Raw genomic sequence first — 12075 nt, 5'->3', positions numbered from 1 at the left:
TGTGCTGTCTGCTTTGCTCATGTTCACAGGGGCTGCAAGGACCCCCGTGAGGGAGTGTGTGCTGGGCTGCACAGCATAAACTTGGCCCTGTTCTTGGCAGCATCTCTTTGCATGCTCGTACCATGAACAATGAGTCAGCGATATGTTCAGATAGCAACTAGAACATGTCACGTCTGCAGGTGCTTGGGAGGGAGCAAAATACTTTCACATAGGGCATTTGTTATGGACCCCTGGATGTTCTTTGGGTTTTAGTAAGGCTTATTTACATTGAACTATATTAAGTGAGTGGCTCACCTATGCCTCCTAATGTGCCTCTGAAATTTGGATGTGATGGTTCCTGTACACACTTAGCACAGTGCTTGGTGCACAGCAAGGGCTCAACACATACTGCTTTCCTCACCATGATGACCTTACAGTGACTCCCCAAGATCACATGGCTCCTAAAATTCCAAGAAAGAACACAACCTTAAGTCATCTGATTTCAAACTTACCTCATATTGCCTCAAAATACTGAAAACAGAGGCACCTAGGTGGCTCAGCAGATTAAGCGTCTGCCTTCAGCTCAGGTCATGATCCCAGGGTCGTGGGATGGAGCCTTGTGTCTGGCTCCCTGCTCAGTGGGGAGTCTGCTTCTCCCTTTCTCTCCCTCCCTCTCTCTCTCTCCCTCTGCCCCTCCCCATCCCTCATTCTCTCTCTCTCTCTCTCTCTCTCTCTCTCTCATAAATAAATAAATAAATAACCCACTAAAAACAATAATACTGGAGCAAAGGATTAAGAATCCTGAGAAATCAAAGGGTACTTCCACACAGGCAATGTTCTGGTTTTATGCCGACTTCTGACAACCAGGATTGGACATGAGGGCTTATTTAAGACGGATAAGAAAAAAAATCCAGTTATCCTCCTAACCTCTAAGAGAATCCCAGCTTAGGCTTGCTACCCAGGAGCACAGACACAGGTCGCTGCTTACCCGGTGTCCCCACTTGCCGAGAGGCCCAGGGCGGGACACTGAGCAGCCACCTGGCTCCAGGGCCTCCCCTCCCAGAAGCCAGAGGAAATACCGTTCCTTTCACACCTCTCCTTCCGTGCCTTCCCAGAGGCAGACCTTGCAGCCTCTTTCAGATGGCAAGGAAAAAGGCCACGTTTCCAGAAACAACATGGAACAGTCACTTGAAAAATACTCAGGCAAGAGCCACAAATAAACCATCTGCGGCACAGACACCACCAGGCAAAGAATAGCCACGCAGGAGGAGAGAAGTGCCTCAGGAGTCACTTTGTCATCTTTCTGGGTGAGCGCACACCAGACTCGAACAGGAGGCTCCTGCAGCGGGGGGCTCAGGGGCATGGCACATTGCCAAGCAATGGAGGCCAGAGTTCCCACAAAGGCTCAGCCGGCCCCGTGGGCTCTGGCACCCAAGGAGTGGCTCTGGGGACCAGGAGGAGGCTTCACATAGGAGGGGTCGGCTTCCCTCGCTGCTCCCCAGAAGACTCTTCTTTGCTCTTGGAGAATAAATTACAAACTCAGAAAAACTGCATCAAGCAGAAAGCAGACAAGAGACATTTGGAATCTAGAGGGAATCTGCCCTGAATGGGAAAGGAAGGGGTGGGCTGGCTCAGGGGGTTTCAGGTAAAGGGTGGAAAGATAAATTTTGTCCCAGTACAGAACTATTAGTCATTTTGTAACTGTGACTATTAGTAACAAGGATACAGTAACAGCACCTGTCTGTGGGTGGAAACAGTGAGGATGCAGTGAGGATCCTCTCCTGGAGGATGGGGATCGTTCTGTGTGTGCCTGTCACCATGTGTGAGGCTGCTTGTGCCCTGGAGGAAGAGCCACAGGTCACCATCCTCCCCAGACCTGGCTGCTGGTTGCAATGGCCTAGAGGTGCCCCGGAGCAGGTGCCGGCTGGGTCAGCATCCCCACGACCTCGTAGACGTCACATAACCTCTGGGTGCGGTCTCCCTGACTGGACACTGGATCACACAGAAGCACCTCCCGGGGGCGTTACAGTGGCTAAAGCAAACATTGGTACAAATTACTACAACGGTGCCTATGAGCTCTGTCACCGCCCTGCCTGTGTGTGCTGACTGGGAGGGAGTCCACCACTCAACCTCAGGGACTGGGACCTGGACAAGCCTGTTGCAGCAAGTTCCTCCAGGAGACCCTGAAGGGAGCGACTCCAGGGGCCCTGATTTCAGAACCTCTGGATCGCATCACCTGCCTGAAGTCCCTCAACTCCTCAGTGACCACCGTAGAAGTAGGACTGTCCACCCTACGCCCCACCCAATAGCTCTGGAAGGGCCCCTTCCCTCTGCTTCCTGCCTGCCCTCTGCATCCACCTTCCCCTCTAGCTTGGGGGCCCACAGCACACAGCGGAGGCCTGTTGGCAACTCCAGGGACAGGGTGTGACCTTGGTGCCCTGCATGTATTGATTTTCTGTCTGTGGAGCTGTTCTCTGTTCTTTGTGGAAAAAAAAAAAATTTATCCTCAAAACTCTGCAATGCTTTGGGCTTAGACATCTCCACTGCATGCAGTCCCCATCACGCAGATTGTTACTGGGCAAGGGCTTGCTGATTTCATTCACTCTGTCATAAAATGTGTGTGGGGTTTCTGTGTCAGGGGTACTGTGTGGGTACCCGTGACAGGTACAACATAGGACAGCTCCCTTGCCTGTGAAGGTGGTAGGATAGGAATTCAGACAAGTCAAGAATAATCACAAGGCTATGACATGTGTGCATCATGACAGCCAAGAGTAGAGGGACCTAACTCCCACTTTGGGGAGTCAGGAAGGACTTCCAAGAAGAAACAACGCTACAGCTGAGACCTATGAGTTAAGGAGGGCTTAACCACGAGAGGGTGGAGGAGGAGCCTCAGGAGAAGAGCCTGTGTATGGTCTGCTGTCCCCTCCAGTGGGCCCTGAGCCCCTCAAGAGAGCCAGCCGTGTTCATTTGGCCTACCTCTCCGCACCTGGCAACACTCTGTAAGTGGTTAAGTGCACAGTCCCACACCAGCAGGAGCACACATGCACCACGGTTGAGAGGGCATCAAGAGAGACTGCTCTTCTTTTTTATTTGCTCAGATTCAAAAGTTCTTCTTGCAAAAGAACAGAGAATGTGGATCACCATTTCCTGGTGACACACACGACCTTAGTTTCAGACATCTGGGAGAAGGTACAGATCCACATTCTCTCTGTGTCCAGGCCCTCCATGTGAGGGCAAGCAGGTGGGGAGCAAAATCCACCTATCAGCTGTTTGCTGGTCAGTGCTATGGAGTATAAAGGCAGCAACCCTGTATGTGACACTCATTTTATCTTACTTTTAAAAAAGATTTTTAAAATTTGTTTTAGAGAGAGAGAGACAGCACAAGCAGGAGGAGGGGCTGAGAGAGAGAGAGAGAGAGAGAGAGAGAGATTCAAGCAGACTTCCTGCTGAGCGCAGAACCCAACACAGGACCCGATCCCAGGACCCTGATATCATGACCAAAGTCAAAACCAAGCTGGACGCTTAACACACTGAGTCACCCAGGTGCCCCTGTGACATCCATTTTAGATGATAAAACACCTTGCAGATTTATTTTTTTACAGTTATATTCAAAACTGCCCAAATAGAAGGCATCATAAATACATGCATCCATTTTCTCTTCATTTTTATTCTGAGGCCAGTAATGTAAATTGTAGCTGTGTGTGTAAGTATACTTATAATTGTACATTGAAGATGTATACGTAAATTAGCATCCTGCTGGTGAACACTAACACATCCCTGATAGGTGGATCTAAGTGGTAACCAGACAGGCCATAGCCAACCCTACAAACCCTTCATCTTCCTCCATCCCTCTGCTTCTGTCCCACCCATGGAGCCTTTCCTGAATGGAAGAGTCCTGCAGCACACACACTGTCCTCAGAGGCCAGTGGGAATCCAGCCACTGTGCTGGAGATTTGAGGGTCTTCTCCAAATGCAATGCGGCTGCTCTGTCACAGCACAAAGAAATAAAAAATTTGCCCGGAGGGAACGTGCTGCCTCATTTGGGGATGCACTGCTGAGAGGAGAGATTTTTTTTTTAAGATTTTATTTATTTATTTGAGAGAGAGAGAGAAAAAAAACAAGCAGTAGGGAGAGGCAGAGGGAGAAGGAGAAGCAGACTCCCTGCGGAGTAGGGAGCCTGACTTGGGCTCCATTTGCTCCCAGGACCCCAAGACCATGACCTGAGCCGAAGGTAGACGTTTGACAGACTGAGCCACTCAGGCGCCCTAGAGGGGAGGTTATTTTTTAAAGGCTTCTGGAAAAAGCCTGTTTTTTCTCATGTTTGTTCTCTCGAATAATCACGTGAAGACCCTGCAAGTGTTTCTGAGGCTACAGCCCATACGAGGCTAATTTCCAGTTGAGGAGAAAAGAGAAGCTGGGCAGACACGTGGCCCTGAGGGTTCTCAGTCCGCCTTCATTGATGCCACTGATCGAACTGCCCGCATCCTGCTAGAAGGGGCGCAGAGAGGACGGGAGCCAGTCTCTGTTTTGCAACTTTCTCCACATTCCTGGCACGTCTGCATCCAACGCATGTTCCTTCCCAGTGGAGAAGGAGTTTACCTGGAGGTCACAAGCCCTTATGTTTCAAGAAACAGCTAGTCTAAGACCCAATTTCCCAGTCCTGTCACCCATTTCCTGTGTCCTGTCCTGTTTCCTAGCGTACCTCTCTCATTTCTTCCATCCATCTGTCATTACAGCCTTAGTGGGAGCACTGGAAACTCAGAGCAGGGCAGCCCCGGCTCCCCTCCCACCATCCCTGCTCTGACTCAGACTCCTCAGGCCCAGCTGATGGACCCCTGACCCTGGAGCTTGGAACATCCATGGTGCCAGCAGGTGACAAACCTCAGGGATCCTCAGTGAGGGAAAAACATTCCAAAGAAGTTCTATAGAAATGGTGATTTTGCTGTTGTGTCTTGCTCCATTAGGGGGAAAAGTGCTGCTGCTGGCGATTGCTCAGTTACTCACTGGGCAGACACGGCCAGCTTCCTGCAGCCAGACACTGTGTTGGGGGGCACAACCTCCCCTGCCTGTTCCTTCCCAGATTCCCCTCCTTCCGGACCTCACCACTTGAGCACCTGCAGGCGACTGCTCCTTCCAGGAGGTTTGCCCTGCACCGGGAGAGCCCCTGATAGCACGGCGGCCTAGAGATCAGCATGGGGGTGTGGACAACCCCCTCCGGTCTGCGTGCGTGACATGCCCGTCCCCCTGTGCCACTGAATGCATGACACGAGCTGGCTGCGTGTAGAAATGAGCTTCACATCATCCCTGGAGAGCTCACTTTCCTTGGGCCGCTCCCACATGGCTGTTGTATTTCCACATAAACCATTTGCACACACGCCTGTGTGGCGAGAGCCCCATGAGACTCTACCCTCCCGGCCTCTGCAGAAGGGGGGAGGACCAACCCAGGCACAGTGCATGCAGCAGGTCCCGGAGAGCATCCCTAAGGGACAGTGTGTGTGATGCTCAAGGGGCACCAGCCCATACTCCGCACCTGCACTCCACCTGGACCCAGGGCCTAGCCACCCTTGCTCTCTCTCCTCTGCCATACTCACCCCTTTCTGATGAGCATCTTGTCTCACTTGCAGATTTTTTTCCTATTTTCAAACTTAGGCCGTTCTCCTTAACCTGTTTAGAGTTTACCTCTTTCAGGGGCCAGCTCAACTTCCACCTCACTTGCAAGTGTACTTCTACCTACCTGGGAACAAAAGGAACTTGCCTTTTTACAATATTTTGTTGCTCTGGTCCTGGGGTGGGGGGCGGGGGTCAGTCCTGTCCTGTGTGGCTTAGTTACCTTCTTCACATGCACACACTTTGCTCCCAAATAAAGGAGTACTTTGTATGTTTTTTTGTGGCTTCCACACACCTCAGCACACAGTTTTGTTTTATTTTGTTTTTATAGGGAAGAAAGTTCCGTGGGCAATAGTTGCATATTTATTCATTTATCTGATTTCTCTGTAAGTGACAATTGATTATTGAGTCATTTTCTTAGCTTTTTTTTTTTTTTTAAGATTTTATTTATTTATTTGAGAGAAGAAGAGAGCACGAGGTGAGAGAGAGAAGCAGGCTCCCCACTGAGCAGGGAGCCTGATTCAGGACTCAATCCCAGGACCCCGGCATCATAACCTACCTGAGTTCACCAAGTGCAGACGCCCAACTGACTGAGCCACCCAGGCACTCCTTTTTCTTAGCTGTTAATTACATTCCTGCCATGTACATTTGCCCAAAGACAAGATGATGGACACATACCATTTTCTGTAACTAGAGGAATACAGCACTACAACAGGGAAGAAAATGTCTGTGTTCAAACACCAATGTGATCAGAAAGGATCGCAGGATGTCCTCTCTTTCCCTCCCCATAGTGTGGATGAGCCACATGGCCCTTGGGTCTGCGGCCCCGATCCCACCTGTACAGAAAACCCTTGACTCTTCCCCGGTTACAACTTTACCAGGCAGCAAAGGACTGGAAAGAAATAGGACAGAGCACATAGCTGACATTGCACCCCGTTACTCAATCAGTGGAAAGAGTAGACCCTGGCTGACTCCAAATAAATCCTTCTGTGTCTTGGGACCAAAGGGTTGAGGAACAAATGGGGGATGAGAGGGACAGGGGGAGAGATGGACATCATCTTGGTCTCAAATCCTGTTGCTAAATTGCTTTTCATTTCCAAGAATTTGCTCCATCTGTACCCTTCTAACACTGTCTAGACAATTTCAAAGTATTACATAATTCATAGTGGCTGAATATTTTCCTGTTTACTACAGAGTTAGTCTACAAAGGTCACTGATAAAATAATCTTTTTAACTGGTATGAAAAACATCTCAAAAATCCAAGAAGCTTAAGAGTCAACCACACCAGTACTTTTTGATACAGATTTATAGATAAAATAAAACCACAACAGGCCTGATTGTCCTTGGTTTCTGGCAAGGTTTTGACAGATGTCAAAAACAGAAAGACTGGTTTGTCTCTGTACCAGTAAAGGATGACTCTTACCTGTGGACAGCCTTTTCGTTTTTGTGGTGGCCTGCCGAGCAGAAACCTAATGCTGGTGGCACAGGACTGTCTGCCCTAGTTAGACACCAGAGCTGAGTTCATGCATGATGTGCTGCAAAGTAACGTTGTCGGGATGCATTTAATGGAAACATTGAGCGCTTTGACTAAAAAGATAATTAAAAAGAGAAAAGGAAGCAAAGCAGAGAGACAGAGAGGGACAGAGGGAGAGAGGAAGGGAGGGAAAGAGGAATGGAGGGAGGAGGAAGAGGAGGAAGGAAAGAAAAAGGGAGAGGAGAGAGGAGGGAAGGAGGAGAGGAGGGAGGGAGGGTGGGAGGAAGGAGAGAAAGGAGAAGGAGGAGGAATAGAGAGAGGGAGGGGAGGGAGGAGGAAAAAAAAAACACAGAGATAAGCAAGTTTCCTTCATTCAGTCTTCACTTTGGGACCTGTGGCAGGATTCGCCTAATGAAAATGGACAATTGTGTTTCCAACCACAATGCTCACAAAGTGTCATTTTTGAGGTCCCAGCTGTCCCACGTGCACAGCCACTGCACCCCCTCCACTGCCCCATGTCCCACAGGGTGAGTGGCACCTGGACACCTGCCTGGAGGACAGTGCAGCGCAGAGCAGGAGTGGCCACACGGGGGTCAGGACTTAGGGCCACGGCGAGTTCTCTGTGAGCCTCCAGACCCCTCTTCATGCGGAGGCAGAGCGCTAACAGATCTTTCTCTGGTTAGTAATGCATTTTGTTGTTAACGCTGTCACTTTTTATTTTACACATGCAAAGGGATTCCCGTGAGATTCAGGGGAGGAGATACCACCATTTGAGTAACAACCTAGCAACATCCTGCTCCAGGTGCAGGGTGACCCATCCTTGGGGAAGCCAGTTTCTGCTCTTGGAGGGGGCCTTCCAGCCTGTGATGGCAAGAGCCTTGCCTGGGCAGGGTCCTCAGGTCAAGAATGAAAGAAACTGGTGCTTCAAAGCAGGAGCAACTGCTACTTTACTATTTTTTTCCAGGATGCACATCAATACACTGAACTAGCCCCAAACAAAATTGTAAGAGTATCTGGGACAAAGTAATTTTTTAAAGTCTGCAAATCTGAGTGTGGGCTTGTGGTGCAGAAGCGGAGCCCATGTGGTAGGAGGAACATGTGTGACGAGGGCAGGGCACAGGTGCACGAGGGTTTCACAGGGCAAGACAGTGGCTCAACAAAACTTGTACTTTGATGTTTATTCTGATTGGATGCTTAACCTTTCATTAAAATAACAATTTTAGAAGAAATAGAAATACTTTGCCCATTAATCTAAGTAAAATCTAATTTTGACAGTTAGATTTCACTGAAAAAAAAAAAAGAGCATACATACAAGAAGTATATGTGTCTTCAGCTCTGTGGACCCTCAGAACGTGTCTGAGACCCAGATGCATCAGTAAATACCCCTACATTTTGGTCAACATTTTTGCAAAGTTAATCTGAATTAGCCATGTTAAAAATCAATGTTCGGCCATAATCTGTGGCTTAAATTTATGTACATATTAGAATTCTCTATGAGTTGAATTTTACGATAAATATGACATTATGTTAGTCTATGTGACAATATATGACATTAGATTGGATTGTTCTTTGGTTAGCAATAACCTGGTTAACTTATATATTTCACATGGATATATACATATATACGCATATATGTACATATAGGCTTTTATTTTATATGTAATTTATATATAGATATAATCCATATAATGTATTTTACACAGATACTATACAAAATATAAATCCACTTGTAGATTTTATATGTCTCAATTCCAGGGGAAGTAAAAAATCACACTAAACTCTGATTAAGCATGGACATAAATCTTTAAGAAACCACACAAGACTCCCACATCATGAATATTTATTTATCCTTAGGGTGCACTTTTTATCAGTGTCAGGTATGAATTTTTAGTTAATTACACATGTAGCCATTTACCATACAAATGCAAAATAAAGAACAAAGTCAATTTATAAACAAAAACATCAATAACACAAAGTCTCCCCAAAATCATGTTTAAATTTTAAGATTGCATAACTGTGCTTAAATATATATGTATTTTAGAGCTGGAATTATGTAGACATAACAAAACTGGTGTGTAAATAAGCATACTATTTATCTTTCCTAATCTCTGTGACCATAATGAAGGCAGTGTAATTTATATACTTGGGATTTGTATGATTTCACATTTAATTATGTACAAATTACATTTACTTATAATTTACAAACTGCAGGAAGGAACTTTATTTTATTTATTTTTTTTTCAGGAAGGAACTTTAAAAGCCTGTTTTAGTTATCTATTGCTATCTACAAATCCCTAAATCCCTCCAAGTTTAGTGGTTTGATACAACAGTCATCATTTATCTGCCATGCTTTCTGTGACCAGGAATTCAGACAGAACACTTGGATTGTAGCGTATCTCTGCTCCCTGACATGTGGAGCTTATCCGGAACACCCCAAGGCAAGGAGCTGGGATAGCTTGAGGACTCCTCCTGAGATGCAAGGGAGTTGATGCAGAACAGTTTTCTGGAATACCCACACAGAGACTCCTCACAACAGAGTGGCTGAATTTCAAGGGCAATCATTGAGAAAAAGAAAAAGAGGTCATATTGCTTTTTCCCACTTAGCTTTAAAAGAAACACAGCATCACTTTTACGGCCTTCTCATGCCGAAGTAGGTACAAGCAGGGGAAAGAATAAGGGCTCCAGGCTCAAGAAAGTGCATCAGTGGGCACCTGGGTGGCTCAGAGGTTGAACATCTGCCTTTGACTTAGGGCATTATCCCAGGATTCTGGGATCAAGTCCCACAGCAGGTTTCCCACAGGGAGCCTGCTTCTCTCTCTGCCTGTGTCTCTCATGAATAAATAAATAAAATCTTAAAAACAAAAAAAAGGAAGTGCATCAACATGGTGCCATGAGGACAAGTCGGTTGGGATACAAATCCGTGTGGCCACCCTTGGAGAATAAAGTGTATGAACATCTGGTTATCCACTTGCTTTAATACACACATGATGATACTTCCAACACTTAATAAGCTGCTTTTCTTAAAATAATTAGAATTTGAAATTCTCATTTCTTTTTTTTTTTTGGCAGGTATTTCTATTATCAAAACCAACTAACATTTATGATATTTCCTATTCTACAAAAAATGTATTTCTATAAATGTTAAATACTCTTTTATCCAAGTTAAAGATGAAATTCCTGAGGCAGATAATTCAGGAATATTTTTAAAATCCAGACAGTCAAAAAAGCATATGTGTGGAGTGAATTTAGCATAATTTCCTCTCTGAAGGAAAATGAAAAGAAATAGTTAGGGAATTCAGCTCAAATGGGGAAATTTATGAGTTGGAAAGGCTTTAAGATACATCTTAGAAAAATTGGGAGAGACCTCTAGGATATTGCTGGAGAGAACTGGGAAGGTTTCTGACAGGGAATAAAGCAGATATAGCAAGCTGATGATTTTCTACAGCTGATACTACTTTCCAGAGTCTGGGAATTACGGGAAAAGGAAGCTACTGGGGGGCTTAAGATCAAATTAGTAAGAAGGGAAAATCTTTATCTCAAGCCCACACACCTTTACAAGAAAGGAAAGGAAGCATGGGGCATGTAGGAGAGGATGATGGTCAAGAGAGGCACTGCTCAAATAGTTAACAACCTCCTCGGCATGAATCCTGAGCACTGAGTAAGGAGCCCGGCCAGCGCGTGGCAGAGGCGCACACCCACTGGCCCGGCGCCCTGTCTGGATGCAGCAGAGAACACCCTTTTCCATGAGTCATCAGTCTGAGTCAGAAGTGACCTAAACATACCAATGGATCCAGCTCTGCCCTTGCAGACAGGTAAGGGATTATTAGATTAATCTGCCCGGTGGGATGACTGTGCGTCAGAAGCACAAAGAGATGTGCTCGAAAATCACAAAGAAACCAAGTGATAGTATAAAATCAATAACCCAGATACACCTCCTTCTGGTATGTGTTGCTCCCATTTCACTCTGCTGTTATGGTGTGACATATTTGAAATCTAGTATTTATGTCATATTCAGTCTCTTTTGGATAAAGAATGAGAAAGTCTGAACTGTGGTTTGGCTGTGGCAATTAGAAGCCAAGTGGCCCGTGAAGGGAAGGGTCAGCTAGCTGAACCCCAAGCGTCCTTCCAGCTCCAACCCCAGACTCCCTGGCCTCTGCTAGTGCTACAGTAGACCTGATGGTGTGCGAAATACTCACAGAGAAGCAGCAACACCCACACAGTCAGATGTGGGCCATCTGCTGACCTGTCCCGCCACCGTACAAGATACACATGTGTGAGACAGGGTTGTCTAGGTGAGGCAGCCAGCCACCTGTGTCAGAGCGTTCATGGATGTGAGCCATGCCAGGGTCACTGGGACCACCAGCTATGGGGGCTCATGTGAGCCATGATTTCCTCGAACTATTGGGGTGTCGTAGGAGGGGTGGTAAAAGTCAGCACCCTGTGTGCAAATGGTGGAAGGCCACTGAACCTGGAGGGGGGGTGTTTAAATGATTGCAAACACGGATCACAGGAAACACGGCAAAGCCTGTGACTTACTGCCCTTTCCTGAAAGGTTTTATTTATTTTTTTAATTTTTTCCCTTTTCTTTTTTTTAATTAAAGTTCGATTTGCCAACATATAGTATAACACCCAGTGCTCATCCCGTCAAGTGCCCTCCTCAGTGCCCATTTAAAACAGGTATGTATCAGTTTATCTGACCGCACTCACAACCTTGTTCCCAAGGCGGCCAGTGTTTGGGGGCACTGGGAAGAAAGAGCTGCCCTCACATGGCTCTGGCCCAGACATCCCTGCAGCTCCCCGCAGGGCCACAGAACTTCAGCCTTGGAGAGGACTGCCCTCACACAGGGCCCAGAGTCACTGGTGAATGGGGGAGACTCAGCCCAAGACTCCAGACAAGGTAGACAGGCGAGGAGGCCAAAGACAGGCCCTTGTACAGGGATGGATCACTTCAGCCTCCCAGAGATCAGAGGGCTAGACGTTTAAAAAATGAGTCAGATTTTGAGTGAAATTAGGTT

The sequence above is a fragment of the Vulpes lagopus genome, chromosome 16, assembly GCF_018345385.1.
Source record: "Vulpes lagopus strain Blue_001 chromosome 16, ASM1834538v1, whole genome shotgun sequence".
Lineage (NCBI taxonomy): Eukaryota > Metazoa > Chordata > Mammalia > Carnivora > Canidae > Vulpes > Vulpes lagopus.
This window is presented reverse-complemented; position numbering follows the sequence as displayed.